At 40.0% G+C, this 13,052-nt stretch overlaps 1 protein-coding gene across 2 annotated transcripts in view; it reads right to left on the reverse strand.

Moving 5' to 3' along the window:
- The window catches only part of LOC116065762 (leucine-rich repeat and fibronectin type-III domain-containing protein 2), a 149,072-nt gene that overhangs the window by 97,807 nt on the left and 38,213 nt on the right, over positions 1–13,052 (reverse strand). For both annotated transcript variants that reach the window (XM_031321381.2, XM_031321380.2), the window contains exon 2: positions 762–890. The gene's annotated coding sequence lies outside the window, so the exon portion shown is untranslated. The remainder of the gene's footprint in view (positions 1–761; positions 891–13,052) is intronic.

The following is a 13,052-nucleotide window of genomic DNA, read 5'->3' on the forward strand; positions in this document are numbered from 1 at the left end:
AAATAACCTGTAACTGCAACACTGCATTAAGCATGCTACATGCTGCAGTAGTTGGCAGCATTCAATGAAGGTCACAAGTGGCTCTCTTCTCTTATGCAATTAACCCAGTTTCTCAGTGAAGCAGCACATCTATGGGGAAGCAATTAAAATCAAAATTCTTCCCAGTGTGTGGACTTCACAGAGAAAAAAAACCTTGGACAGTCTAACATTTGTTTGGAGATGTTGATTAGAGATTTTCTTTAGACATCTGAAATAAAAAAAAAGAAATAAAAAAGAAATAAAGGACGATGGAACCAATGCGATAAAGAAAACAAAATACGAGGGATGGAACAGTGGAATAAACTAAATTAGAGCGACATAAGAAGGACGAAAGGACAGAAAGAGCTAAAGGACATTTAGGAATTGTCAACTGACTCTTTTTTTCGCCTCCGATCTGATTAGTTTCATCATGATTTTGTTAAATATATTATTTCTCTGTTAGATATTGAACAGATTATTAATTTATTCTCCAATTATTTGTTCATGAGTGGAGGCAGTGCAGCTCATGCATACAATCTCATCAACTCCTTTCACTCCTCCTAATACAAACACAGCCAATAGATAGGCCTCCATCTATTTATTTGTATCCAAACCTGACTCTGTGTGTGTGTGTGTGTGTGTGTGTGTGTGTGTGTGTGTGTGTGTGTGTGTGTGTGTGTGTGTGTGTGTGTGTGTGTGTGTGTGTGTGCGTGCGTGTGTGTGTGAGCGTACTGTGTACTGACCTTGAATTCCTACTGCGGGCAACAAACAATCCCTAGTCTTTCCCTTCCTCCCACGGATGAACGTTGCAAGGTGACGTCTCGGTGTGAGCTGAGGAAGAAGTTCTCCAACTCATCCGTTCACTCTTTCACCTGCAGGAAAAGGAGGAGGAGGCAGGGAGCAGGGATATGAGAAATGGCACCGATCTCAGACATGTGTGTGTGTGTGTGGCATCTAATCCTTTTATTTTAGAGAAGACAGAACACAGGGTCTGCCTGAACCCTGACCGAGGTCTCTCAGGGTAGCAGCATTTTGAAGGAATTGTTTAGATGCATAAGAAAATCAACATAACAACGGGTTGGTTTCTACCAATTTTGTTGTGATTATTGTGACTACAAATTTCGGCATTTGCTGTGGTTTTTTCTGAAAAAGGAAAATCCTGAAGCCTTAATGCCATACAGGAGGGATTTTATTTCAGTGGGGCTCGGAAAAACTTTTATAAATTGGGTTACTAAATCAGAGAGGGTGCAAGCTCTTGCATACAATGCAATAGTTGGTTGAACACACACAGAAATGTAAAACGGCAAGCTGTGGTTTTAATGGGTTTCACATGCTGTAACTATTTCTTTAGGTGTACAAATTTTACAAAAATTAATTAAGCTTTAGAGGTTCTGGTAAGTGTATTTTGAACTGAAGACTGGCTGTTTCCAGTCTTTATGCTAAGCTAGGCTAAATGCCGTCCAGCTCCAACTCGGGAGCGGTAAAGCAGAATGCATATTTCCCAAAACAATTCCTCTATTGTTTTTCTGTGGTAAATCTGGCAACCTCCTTGTTTCTTAGTTGTTTTTTTAGGTTTTCTGTTGAAATGATTGACATTTACAGTGGATGGTTTGACAAAAGTAGTCGATCAGTATCTAGTATACAGTAGTATAGTTTGTCTGTGAGAGCTCGAGTAACAGTTTTGATCTGAAACTTTTATGACTGGGACAACTGAGACATTGTTTCTGGATCATGGCTAAACATCTCAAGATTATTTTGTATAACAGTCATTTTTAAAATGCATTTGAAAAAGAAATAATGAAAACAGAATCATCTCAAAAGCTAAACAACGTTGCGGTTTGTCAGGTTTCAGTGCATTTTTCAAGTACTAAAGGCTTTTTTTTCAGCAGCAAACCTTTGAACCTGCCATCAGTGACAAGCATGGTGCTTTTGCCGGAATCTTACTGGCTGGCAGTGGCATTTCCTTCTCTAATTTTAATTTATCTTGTGTGCCAATGACCAAACCAACATCTGAAATCTTAAATCTATGATATGTACATTGGGATGAGCCAATTTTCTAGTGTTGCACCACCAGTTTGTTAGTTTAATATAACAGGTGTATTTTCAAGTGCACCTCCAATCATCTAAGGAGGCACCTCTAACCTTGGACCTGCTGTTGCTCCCCAGCATGCTGCCCTGCAGTTCATGATATGAGGTTGCGACATCATAGAGCCTTGGGTCAACATGATAATTGGGGGCGCCTCTTTGTGTCACGATGACTTGGCAAATCACTTCAACGTGTTTTTTGGGGAAGGTGCCTGCAGCGTACATCACTCAGCCACCAGCCAGCTTCACTTGGAGCTAAGTGCTGTGCCAATTATTGCATGACACCGCCATCCATATCTGTTCTCAGGGAAATTCATAATTTATGACACATCCTCTTTCTGCCTCCGGGGACCTGAATGCTATTATCCCGCTGAAGTGAGATCTGATTGGGCAGCTGCTATCTGACTTGCTTCTTTGAAGTAATTTCTTCCAAGTGCCCCTCTATAGTCACTATAATGTAGCCAGATCAACAGCCGCTATCCTTCTCTTAAAAAGGCAACTGTAAAGCTTTGGCTGAGAATAACTGCTGAGTGTTAGCGTTAGCGCTGTGATATTTGAAACCATATATGTTTGTGGACTGAAAGTCATTACCCCCCCCCCCCCCCCATCATCCTCTCTATTTTGTATTCCATGTTGCACAGAACATCCCTCAAAATACGGTAGAAACATACGCTGCCTCCATGCTTTGAGCTCAGTCCAAATATACACAATCTATGAAAATGGCATATATACATTTAACATGTATTTGATGAATGCTGTATCATCCAATAGTGAGAAATGGCAATAACATTAAAAAGACATTAAGAAGTCATACAGGCCATTAACCATTTTTAACCTTAAACGTCTTAACTTTAGCTTGATTATTCCTCAAAAAACCTTTTCATGATTAGCTTGAATTTTCAACCTCAAACTTAACCTTAGCTTCTTCCTAAAATTTTGAATATAAGCTTAACTTTTTCAACCTAAAACATTTATTAGTTTGACTTTTCAACCTATAACTCAGCATAAGCCACATTGTTTAACCTCATACTTTTATTATTAGCTTTGACTTTTACGATTACTTAATGTTAGCTTCTACCACAGCTACCACAGTCATGAAACATTAACAAGGAATGTTAACATGATTCAATTCATCATTGATTAACATGTGTCAGCAATTAGTGAGAATGTAATGAATCATATTGGCAAGCACTCAAATATGCCATTACGTTAACTCTGTCTTTTTTATGGAGCTTCCTCAGTGGTAGCTTTTATGTCCCTTCTCAGACCGAATAACAGTTTGAGTGGTGTCAGCAAAGAACGTCATTACGCAGCCTATCTTTGAATAGCGCAGCGGAAAGATAATAACCCTTGTGTCCCTAATGCTGAGAGACAGAGAATTTTTGTTTATATATTTTTCTAGTTGTCCTAATAAATGAAGAGAGGCTACTCTGCCTAAGAGGTTTACATGTTTGGTATGATTTGTTTTTGCTCTCTGTTTTTCTTTCCTTGTTTATTGCTATTTTTGTTCATATTGTGTTGTGTTCAGTATTGCTGATTGATTTACTGCTGAACATGGTTTGTACCTGTTCACAACAGTCATGTGACTCTGTGCCTGCTCACCATGTGACTACTGGCCAATAGGCTATAAGATACAGTTAAAATGCAAACATTTTATACTTGCCCTGATGAAGGCCTCAATGCCTGAAATGCATTGCCTTGTTTTAATGATTTAGCCAAGCAATTTAACAAAGGCTTTTGAAACTTTACCCTCCTGAGTGCCTCAGTGTCCTTAAACCTTTCTACACTTGGATCCCAAAGCTGAAGAGCACCAGAGGGACACATTTTTTACACACCCGAGCAGCATTCCATGCAGCCTGCATTGTGACTGAAAGATAATAACGTTGCATTTTGCTACTGGATGACCTTGTGTAAGTGTTTAATCCACAGAATGAATCTAAGACTTTTGATTGTGTTGTGTCACTCACACACAACTAGGATGTCAAGCTATAGTGAATGGCTGGTTAGTTTTGTGGTACACTTGGGTTAGGGTTAGCTTTGGTGGTGTAACAAAAAAGCCAGGTGGCTGGCGATTTGGTTTGTAGCACAAGTACCTGAGAAATCAAACTGAGAATAAACTTTTGTGTTGAGAACTTAACGTATTGTGCTTTTCTCTGTACCTGCCTTTAGTTATTACCTCGGCCAATTGCACTTCACTTTCAGTTACACTTACAGTCCATTAACTTCACAGTAACACTTCAATTGTAGACGGAAGTTGTCTCAATGAGAAAACAAATGTGATCTTAACCACTACTTTTACTTACTACTTGGCTCAGAATTCATCCCTTTTGATGCAAGATGATAGCCTCAAAAGTTGGAAAAAAAACAGTTAACCGCATGGTGACTGAACATGATTTCAACTCTAAACCTTCCTCTGAATCCTTGTATGAACTTCTGAAACCAAGCAAGAAAAAAAAGTCAACAGCTGAGGCGGTTTTGATTTCTCAAGATTTTTATGGTAGGACACAGGCTGTCTTCTTTTTTTATTTTTCGGGGACTTAAAATGAATTCGCCCCCAAAGATGTCTGCTGGGAACTCGCAGTGGCGACATCAGCTTGAGTCCATCCCCCTCTCCCTGTCTCATATTTTCCAGTCTATTGCCTGTCATTCCACTGCCTCATTTGCGCCTCTCTCACCTCTTTGTATGAGACAGTTCTGCAACTCCATTAGCAAAAAGGCAGGCTGAAAAATCTGCAGGATTGCACCAACTCTCAGGGACTTGCCAGTTACTCTCAAGGTGATGCTATAATTCCTTCCTCCCCTACTCTGTGAGATACTAGTTAACTTTTAGTTTAAAAAAACTTTGCCGTCAGATACTGTCAAATTAACTTCTTGTCTCTTTCACTTCAGAACAACTCAGGAAGTTAGTCTATTTGGAAGACTTATCCATTGGAGAACAAAGATAACTAAATCTGCATTGAATATTATTTGGAATAACTCACCAGACCTCACTTCTGAGATAATGCTGGTAATATCAGGTTCAGTATGCTTGAAACAAACTAGGTCGTACAACATGTTGCTGTTAAGACAATCGTTTGATGTATACTGGCATAATTACCCAGTGCTAAATGTTAGCAATTTGCATCAGACAAATAGATACGTTAAAATAGGCAAGTCTTATCTTTGCTATGAACATCTAGCCTGTGTTGGAAGTATATGTAGTCCACTTCAGCTCCATCCATATTGACAGAGAATTTGATTTGCTGAGAGATGTTGTAAACAAGCCATCAGTTAAACCAGATTAGCTAACATTTGTTTTACCTGTCTTGTCGCTAATAATCTCTCATTTTATAAGAAATACTACAAGTCGCACAACTACAGCAAATGTGGTAGGTCGAAGTCGAACGAGGAAGTCAGTCTAGAAACTGTGATGGGAAAAAATGTACTGTTGGCCTTCGTTTTCATTTTCAAAGTGTTCAGCAAGTTACTAGCAGTGTCACTCACGGTCGAGGAACTTTAGGGTCGGGTTAAGTTTGAAAATGGCTAGTTTGTGATGTCCAAATGAAGGTTCATGAACCATTAGTTATAGTTGTTGACCCAACTAGATGGCACTCTTGGTTTAATGAACAATGTTCAAGGAATGGGAATTCAGTGTGCTTTAAACCCTTTCTTGAAAAGAGAGAGCCAATCTATTGGGCTCAGAAAATAAAGGAAATGCTTCACGAAGCTTCATTGGTACATCATTACTAGTTTGTACATGTGTTGTCTGATCTCATTAAAAGGAAAAAGTGTGCATAACTGTTCCAAACAGCCACACTGGAAAGCCTGGTCAAAAGCCAGGCGTTACTGAGAGAGGGAAGATGCAGTATCAATTAAATATGGCAATAATGGCACACACTTTCAGACAATCTCCCCTGGAAGACATTCATAGTGTCACACTTTGATGTTCATGTAGAAAGACAGAAATAGTTGTATAGATAATGAAAAAAAAGAGCTCTGCTCAGCTGGCCAATCGGATTCGGAAATTGTAAGATTTGGGGGGAGGGGGTTTCCAAACTTATTTATCCATCTGACAAGCAGTTCTGACATATACTGTATACTCGTCAGTATACTGGCAGCTTTATTCTTTAAATACTTTAAATATTAGCATGGTTCATGTCTTTTCATGGACAAATGGATAACTTGGTGTTTTCTTTGCTAATGAATGAATGTAATAATAATACATCCAGTCTGTCCTGTTAGTCCATATATAGCCAACTGAAGCACCCATTTCGACAGTGATTTTGATATTCTGCTGAGAGATCCTGTCCAACAGTGTCTATATATACCAATATGCATTGTGCACAAAGTCCTCAACAGCAAACCCTCAGTCCTGTCAGGTTTTGCCAGTGAACACTGGCCATTAAGCTCCTTATCACATCTGCCTCCACTTTTTCTTGCCTGGCAATATTGCAGAATAGGAATTGTATGCATGGTTACAATAATGTGGCAATAGCTTATTTTGAGCAGCTGGGAGGCACATTGGAACATTTCCGTGTGGGCTTAGGGGCCATAGCAGCTATCCACTTTTAGAAATGATACTCCACTAAATGACATATTACACTGACGGTAATATAGAAACAAGTTAGTAGGTGAAATAAACACTTGTTCCTTGTGATAATGGGGTCTTTAAAGACATTTTCACACACACACACACACACACACACACACACGTCTCATTCAGCCCTCATACTAGCCACACTCTGCGTTCCCCCACCATCCACTGATGTCAAAATACATCTGTGAGTGGACTGAAGCAAACTACTGTAGGCTGCTACAGTGAACCTCAACTACAGAGAACATTGGCATAGACATGACAACCACATAACTGGATACAACAATTTGTGAATTTGTCACTCTCAAAAACTTGGTGGTTACTTTGTTGGTTGGTGGTTACTACTTACCTTAGATTCCCATTGCCAATGACTGCCTTTTCTGTAACTGTTGTGCATATGCTAATACATAACTTGAAACTAAAGGTCCCATATTATACTGATTTTCAGGTTCATACTTGTATTTTGGGTTTCTACTAGAACATTTTTACATGCACACACACAAAACACATTATTTCTCTCATACTGCCTGTCTGAATTTACCTGTATTCACTCTCTGTCTGAAACATTCTGTTTTAGCGCCTGTCTCTTTAAGCCCCCCCTCCCAAATAAGCACAGTCTGCTCTGATTGATCAGCGTTTCAGGGTCTTCCGCATCTGCGCTCTCGGCGTCTCTGCACTGTCATTGCAGCCGGGGAATGACTGTAACGGCAGAGTAGCGGCACTTTCTACCAATACTGTATATAGTATGACTGTGACATCACAACCATACAGAAGTCCTGTTTAAAGGCACCGTTTATGGATACAGGCTGGGTGCATTTCTCCAAGGATTGAGCGTTTTGATACTTCAACAGTATTTATATAGCACCTCAACCTGCTTTATAATAAAAAAGACATGGAAATCTCACTTTTTTACAATGTAGGTCATTTCAGAGTGAAAAAGAGACACTTTGTAGGCACTGTAGGTTTACTGGCATTTCAGACTATTCAACATGAATCATACGTACATGTCCTCCATCTGAAAGAATTATATCTGAGTCCATGACAATCCAAACATGCTCCTTTTATCTCCTGGGTTTTTGGCTGAAATAAATACAACACCTGCTTATGGATTTACTGCGTTCCTGGGCAATTCATGATTAAAGGTATGTTTCCCAAACTGCTGCCACCGAGGCTTTAATACTTGTCTACACAGCCAGCCATGCACATTGATAATGATTCATGCCAAGGTTAATGTGATTTTCATGTTCTGCTTGTCAGCGTTTCCTGACAAAAAGCCTGTGGACTCATTTAGATCATGCACACCACAGATCTGTGAAACGTGTGTGTGAGTGTACAGACAGAACACAACAGGGCTGCAAGCGTTTACTGATGAGTAAATGGAGATTTTTTTCCCATAACTCTACATGGAGATTTTGGCAGATCAAGTGCAAAGCTAAAGGCCATAGTGAACTTGATTTCCAACCCATGATTTAGGAGCCAATAGCCAAGTCTTAGCTCGTGGAGCTAATGTCAAGCAAGTTGTGTACTTGAGAACTACATTTACTTGCTCCAAAGATGCCCTCTTGGGTCATGGCTGAAACTCTTTTCATAGTCAAGGACTTTGCCACCGCTCATCTATCATTCACTCTGTAACTCGATCTAAAGCATGAACATCTTGTGATCGCTGAACGCAATCCAATCAGCTTGTTTTTCTTCTCTTATGTAATGACTGGAATGCCACTCAGCTCATGCTATGAAGTTACATGTCCTTCAGCAAGATGAAAAACACGGGGTGACACAAAAATAAATAAAGTGTTGTGTGTGCTCCGGCAGTTACTCACAAACCTGCAATGTAGTGTCAAGCCACAGGGAAGTCTAACCTCTCTGTCCCACTGTCCCAGTGCACAGTCAGACAATGCACAGAAGAAACAGCATGAGAATAATGAGGGGGGAAGGAGAGAAAACTGTTTTTTTTTCGGTTTGATCAAGAGCTGAGGTCAAAGAATTCATTTAAATGGCTTCGCTGCACAGCTCACCCAAGAACAGACACTCCTGCAGATACATGCACACACAAATACAAACACACATATACCTCGCTACTGCTGGCTGCTAATGAGTAGCAGTCTGTGCCTGACAGTTGTTATTTTCTGTCATTTTTATCCATAGGGCTCATTAAATGACAATGCAACACATCCCTTTTACTGTCAGTCTATCCAATAAGCATATTGTACACGACACAATCAAGGAACACACCACCTACACATATTAACAACATGCACAAAAACAGGTGTGATAATGAAGCTCTCCTAATGTGTGCAGTTAAATCCAACATTCATCCAACAGAGGGGAATGCCTTGTAGAGTGTAAATCCAGTTTTAACACTTGTAATGTCAGCTTGATACTGATTACCTATAACAATATAATATCTTAACATCTTTACAACTGGAGTTTTTAAAGAGCAAAACTTCGCTTTATTACTGGACATTATATTTGTAGCTCTGGCCATCAGTTATCATTGCTGAGATCTGGGAACGCATCATCATCACTTAAAATAGGTTCATAAGGGCAAGTCATACAGGTTGTAAACAGGCTAGTTTAGCCAGATTAGCTATGACATATTTGGATTAAAAAAACAAAAATGTATGCACCTGCACTGTTGCTAGTAATGTCACGTAGTGTTGGTGCAGGTTTGGACCCAAAAGCAGGCAGGACAGCAAGCGGTAGGACACAACTTAATCGCAAACTAATTTATTCTTTAAATGAAGGAAACAAACTGGAAAAATAAGATAGAACATGTGGAGCAACACAGGATTTGTGACAAACAGCCGACAAAGAACTCAAAGAACAGACATGTATAAATATGCTCATGGAGCTAAACACATGAAGCTAATCACAAGACAAGGCACAGCTGGAGTAAGCAGGGAAAAGGAATAAAGAGGGGAACGCTGATAGTAGTGATGACCAAATGAAGCCTCGTGAACCATTTTCTTTATTTTCTGAGCCCACTAGATGGCGCTCTTGGTTTTAAGAAAAAGGCCTAAAGTATTGCAATGCAGTGTATTCTCAACCCTTTGTTGAACAGATAGCGCCATCTGGTGGGTTCAGAAAATAAAGACAATGCTTCATGAAGCTTCATTTGGCCATCACTAGCTGATAGGGTAACAAGACAACGAGGACTAGCAACACATGGCAGGCTAACGAAGCTAGACACAAAACAGGTGTACGTTCAATCTCAAAATGGTGTGCACTTGTATTGCTACGGTTTCCGTATTGAATGACAGGTTTCCTCGGAACGGTGTGAAACGGTGTGAAACGGTGTGCAACGGCTTTGAGATATGTTTTTTCTCGTTTGGTGGGTGTGTCTCTCGTTTAATGGCTGTGTCACAGGTGATACCCAATCAGTAGAGACGTGTATGTAAGCTCGTGGTAATAAAAAGGCAGAGTGCTTGCGCACACAACAGTGTGTTCAATAGGGGTGGGGGAAAAAATCTATACAGCATAGTATCGTGATATTTTCCATGGCAATACTGTATCGATACACAGACGCCAAGTATCGATCTTTTATTATATATGTGTTGGTCAGTTTGACAATCCCATTTTGCAGCAATACAACTGAAGTGAGATGAATAAACAGAGAAATGTATCTTTTTAGATAAAACAGATGTTGACAAAGTTTCCTTTTGGAGACATAATTTGAAATTGGGAAAAATATGAAGTTGGAAAAAAGGTAATATGTCTATAATATATCGCAGAAAATTGCAATATGTTTAAAATCACAATAATATCGAATAGTCATGATATCGTATCGTGAGGCCTCTGGTGATTCCCACCCCCAGTGTTCAATGTGTTCAATGCATCCCCGTTTCAGTCTAAAACTTGAACTTGAACGTGGCCCAGTTGTACAACGGAAAGACATGCAGGTCTACCGAAAAACATGAGGACCGCAATGTAAGGAACAGACAACTCAAAATAAAACAATAATTAAAACAAGCAACATGAACAGAAAACCCCAAACCCATCAATAAATAAGACACTGGAATAATGGCAAATAAAGAAAACAAATTTGTTTTTCTATGCCAGTAATAACGCACACGCACACACCTTTACAGTACGCCATCTAACTACAACAAGGACCACATTGGAAATATGTCCTGTGACTTTTTTGTGTTATTGTTGATGTTCTTTTAATTGTCCATGTACATTCGTGTGGCACACATGTAAGTGTTTTTTTAATGAATTGTCAAAAAACAAAACAATGAACAATTTGAATAATTATCTTTCAAATAAGTTTGAATGACCTGTGATTTTGTTTTTGCCTTTTTCCCTGTTGGATCTATTTTTAGCAATGTTACTGTATTTCAAGATCTCAATTACTTTGGTCAGTACAATGTTATAACTGGTAGAGCAGAAGGCTTCCAAATTAAGACCCAAGCTGGTATAAACTGTAGCTTAACTGCACCTAGTTAAAGGTGCTATAAGCGATATTTGGCGTTTTTTAGGCTACAACATTTTTTGTCACATACAGCAAACATCTCCTCACTATCCGCTAGCTGCCTGTCCACTGAACACACTGTAAAAAAACACGGTCTCTGTAGACAGCCCAGGCTCCAAAAAAGGCAACAAAAACAAACTGCGCCAACCTGTATCACTAAACATATCAAAGAGTGTTGCAGCCAATAACCGACAAGAAGGAGTTGGGGGGTGGGGGTTGGGGGGTTAGTGCCATGGATGTATTAGTGCGCAGAAGGGAGGGGGAGGAGACGGGATGAGGAGGAGGGAGGGGCGAGCTTGTTTGACAATACTTTGAACGTCAACAAGAAGTAACGTCACCCAACATCGCTTAGAGCCCGAGTAGTTTGTAATTTGCAAAAATACAATGCACCAACATCACTAGGTTTGGGCTTAAATAGCATTTTTATTATTAATTCTGCTTATCAAATCCCAATACTTTTGAAGCCCTTATTTAATCTATTTTGGGTTTATGTTCAACAATTCTTTAGCAAACAAAGTCACTTTAAGAACTAAAAAATTCATCTATTCATTGTCGGAGGGGCAGTTTGTACTTGATAACATCTCCAATTTGGGTTTTAGCACTCTAGTTTTTGGATTTGGGAGAGAGTTGTTGATGTTTAGTAAGTTCAGTTGGTTATTTTTCTGGGAACTGGAAGCCAAATATTACTGGGCATTTGTAGTCATCAAAAGAAATTCCATCATTTCACTTTGATAGTCTCAGTGTTGCATAAATGTATGTGGGCCACTCTTTTCAATGTCTCCCGTGTGTCTCTGAACAGTGCTACATCTTTATCCTACAGCCACTAGTACTGAGTAAAGCTGACAATGTAAAATTGAGACATTTCATGGTTGTGTGCCTTTCTCTGCTCTCATTACTTAGGCTGCAAGGATCCATATGCCTGAGTCCCAATTATAGTCATATTAGCACACAAATGTACATCCAGCAGAAACAGACAGGGAAACGTGCATGCAAACATGGACATAAATCACTCTCTCGTGTGCAAGTCATCAATCTTCTGAGAGCACACACAAACCAAAACCCATCCACGCCTGTACAGCACACAAACACAATACTCATATTGGCTCTAAAGTGTGACTTTCTCCCCACGTGAGGTTTGGGTCATGTGCCTGGCTCTTCTCATTAAGCTAATTCAAGGCTTTAATCAGTGGCCAGCTTTAAATCCCAAGCTTAAAAACACTACCATAAGTAGCACAAAGAGGTAATGAGGGGTGAATCTCCTTTGCGATGCCACGAAAATGCTTCCCTGGGCTCTGCCAACATCTTAATAAGGCCAGCCTTTACTCAGCTAGCATTGCCAGTATAAGGTGCCAGTACCCAGCAGCCATCTGTTTATGTCCATAGGTGGCTGTGGATAAGAGAAAGGGTGCCTTCTGCTCTTTCTGTTCGGAAGTCTACAGCCTCTCATCACACTTAATCTGTCCTGTGGAAAGTTCATCCACAAGTAGACTCTAGGTGAGGCTTAGCCATCATAGGACAGCCTCATCTTCTATATATCAATAGTTTTTTTCTGGAACTATTACATCCAACCTCTGAACGCTGCAGGTGAATAACTGCTCTTTCTTCCCCTTTTCTTTTCTCGTGTTTTCACTCGGCTCTTCCTTCAGGCAACCCAAATTGAGCCAAGATCGGCAGTCAAAAAAAGCAATTTGTTAAAGGACTGTGGAGTGCTCTCGTCTAATGTTTCATTAAATTATCCCTATTCACCCGCCCCTAGTCTGCAGTAAAGCCTCTTATGGTGGCACTGGGATTTCGAGCAGCACGGCCGAGGTCAGTTGCGATCTGATATTTTTTTTCCCGTGGATTGAGAATGTTACAGAGCCACTCCAGCTGGGGTTGTAAGAGTCAAGGCTTTGTTTTTGTCAT

Source organism: Sander lucioperca, chromosome 18 (assembly GCF_008315115.2).
Source record: "Sander lucioperca isolate FBNREF2018 chromosome 18, SLUC_FBN_1.2, whole genome shotgun sequence".
NCBI lineage: Eukaryota > Metazoa > Chordata > Actinopteri > Perciformes > Percidae > Sander > Sander lucioperca.